This window comes from Oratosquilla oratoria, chromosome 12, assembly GCF_046742065.1.
Source record: "Oratosquilla oratoria isolate Oo_2021 chromosome 12, ASM4674206v1, whole genome shotgun sequence".
Taxonomy (NCBI): Eukaryota; Metazoa; Arthropoda; class Malacostraca; order Stomatopoda; family Squillidae; genus Oratosquilla; species Oratosquilla oratoria.
The window spans coordinates 19096998-19099497 of record NC_134788.1 but is presented as its reverse complement, the minus strand read 5'-3'; the positions used below and the strand labels follow the sequence as shown (position 1 = coordinate 19099497).

Below are 2500 nucleotides of genomic sequence, written 5' to 3'. Positions count from 1 at the left end.
TTTCGATCGTTTAACCAATTACTAGTCCAACTTAATTATAGGCTACCACTTATTCCGTGTGAAACTAATTTAGTAAGTAGTCTTTCGTGGGGGACGGTATCAAAAGTTTTTGCAAAGTCTATATATATTAAATCTATATTATTTATTTTGTCATACTTTTGTAGAATTCGAGTAAGTTAGTAATGCAAAAACGTTTCCCTTTGAATTCATGCTAGCTATCATCTATCAAACAGTTACTTTCTAAATTGTGTTCCATAGGATCTCTGATGATAGTTTCCATAATTTCCCCCACGATTAAAGTCAAGCTTAGGCCTGTAGTCATTTGGTTTCTTTTTGTCACCTTTTTTCAATGTCTGTGTAACGTTAGATTTGTCCGGATATGATGGATTTCTCGAAAATAATTTCTAATGGAACAACAGTTTAATTCTTAATTTCCTTTAAGATTCTTGGATGCCAACCGTCAGGCCCTGGTGTTTTATTAACTTTGAGTTTTCCTATACACCTGTTAATTTTTTCTTTTATATTTACCGTAGTGCACTAAGTCGTCGGGCTAAAATGCATATTTCCTGATGGAATTTCTTCGCAGTACAACCGCAGGCAGATGATAAAGATGCTATTCAATTGACGAAACAGTACACGACGACACTCGCCTTCCTCGTCCCTCCGCCATCTAATTTGTGTGTGTACTCCGTCCCAGCCAAAGCAGGAGACAATGCACACACACACAGTCATGCGATCGGGAGGGGGAAGGGGAGGGGGCCGGCTGGAGGTAGGGAGGGAAGGAGGAGGAGGAGGGCAAAGGGGAGAGGGAGGGATGGAGGAAAGAAGGAGGAGGGGGAGGAGGGAGAGGAACGAGGGAAGGAGGAGAAGGGCAAAGGGGAGGGAGGGAGGGTAGAAAGGAGGAGGAAGAGAAAGAGAGGAAGGGAGGGAGGGAGGGAGAAGGGAGATGAAGGAACAAGGGAGGGAGGGAGGGAGGAGGGAGATGAAGGGAGAAGGGAGGAAGAAAAGGGGCGGGTGGGAGGAGTATGGAGGTAAGGAGGGAGGGAGGGAGAAGGAAGAGGGGCAGGAGGAAGGAGTATGGAGGGAGGGAGGGAGGAGGAGGAAGAGGGGCGGGAGGAAGGAGTATGGAGAGAGGGAGGAGGAGGAGGAGGAGGAGGAGAAGGGGAGTGAGGGAGGGAGGGAGGAGGAGGAGAAGGAGAAGGGGAGGGAGGAAGGGAGGGAGGAGGAGGAGGAGAAGGGGAGGGAGTGGAGGGAGGAGGAGGAGGGAGGGGAGGGATGAAGGGAGGAGGAGAGAGGGAGATAGAGAAAGGCGGAAGGGAAGAGAAGGGGAGGGAGGGAGGGAGGGAGGGAGGTGGAGAATGAGAAGGGGAGGGAGGAAGGGATGATGATGATGATGATGATGACGATGATGATGATGATGATGAGGAGGAGGAGGAGGAGGAGGAGGAGGAGGAGGAGGGAGATAGATATAGGAGGGAGGGTCTCGGTAAGCGCGTCTCGGCTTGGCGATACTGGCGGCCTGACGGGCCCAGTGTCCCGCTAACTGTACCGGTAAAATATCGTTAAGGGGTGTACCGCTAAGATCTCGGCTTGGCGGTACTGACCGCCTGACGGGCCCAGTGTCCCGCTAACTTTACCGGTAAAATACCGTTAAGGGATGTACCGCTAAGGTCTCGGTAAGCACGTCTCGGCTTGGCGGTACTGACGAGCCCAGTGTCCCGCTAATTTTACCGGTTAAACTTTTACCATTAAGCAAGTACTGTATGTACCGTTTAAGTCTCGGTAATATTTTTACAATTAAAACCGTTTTTTCGTCACTTTCTTTAATTTCTCAATAGAATTAATGTTATTTCTGTGATCAGCATACGAAACTATATTAATTGTGAAAGTTTCATCGAAAAATTCCACGTCGCCAAACGGAAAAGACCCATATATGTGTACATATATATATATATATATATATATATATATATATATATATATGTATATATATATATGTATATATATATATATATATATATATATATGTAATATATATATATATATACACATATATATATATGTATATATATATAATATAATATATGTATGTATATATAATATATATACATATATACATATACATATGTGTATGTATATATATATATACATATGCATATGTATGTATATATATATATATATATATATATATATAGAGTGAGAGAGAGAGAGAGAGAGAGAGAGAGAGAGAGAGAGAGAGAGACATTGGGACAAATTATGGGAAAGGCGGAGGGGGAAACACGGGTCTTTATCTGATTATCGAGTTTATTCCTGACTGGTTTCGCTTACAACAGCTTCTTCAGAAGCTGTTGTAAGCGAAACCGGTCAGGAATAAACTCGATAATCAGATAAAGGCCCGTGTTTCCCCCTCCACCTTTCCCATAATAATATGTATATATATATATATATATATATATATATATATATATATATATATATATGTATATATATATTCACATAT

At 42.7% G+C, this 2500-nt stretch overlaps 1 protein-coding gene across 2 annotated transcripts in view; it reads right to left on the bottom strand.

The window, feature by feature from the left end:
- LOC143031052 (BTB/POZ domain-containing protein 6-like) overlaps positions 1-2500 on the bottom strand; it is a 246509-nt gene that overhangs the window by 53697 nt on the left and 190312 nt on the right. The window lies entirely within an intron of this gene.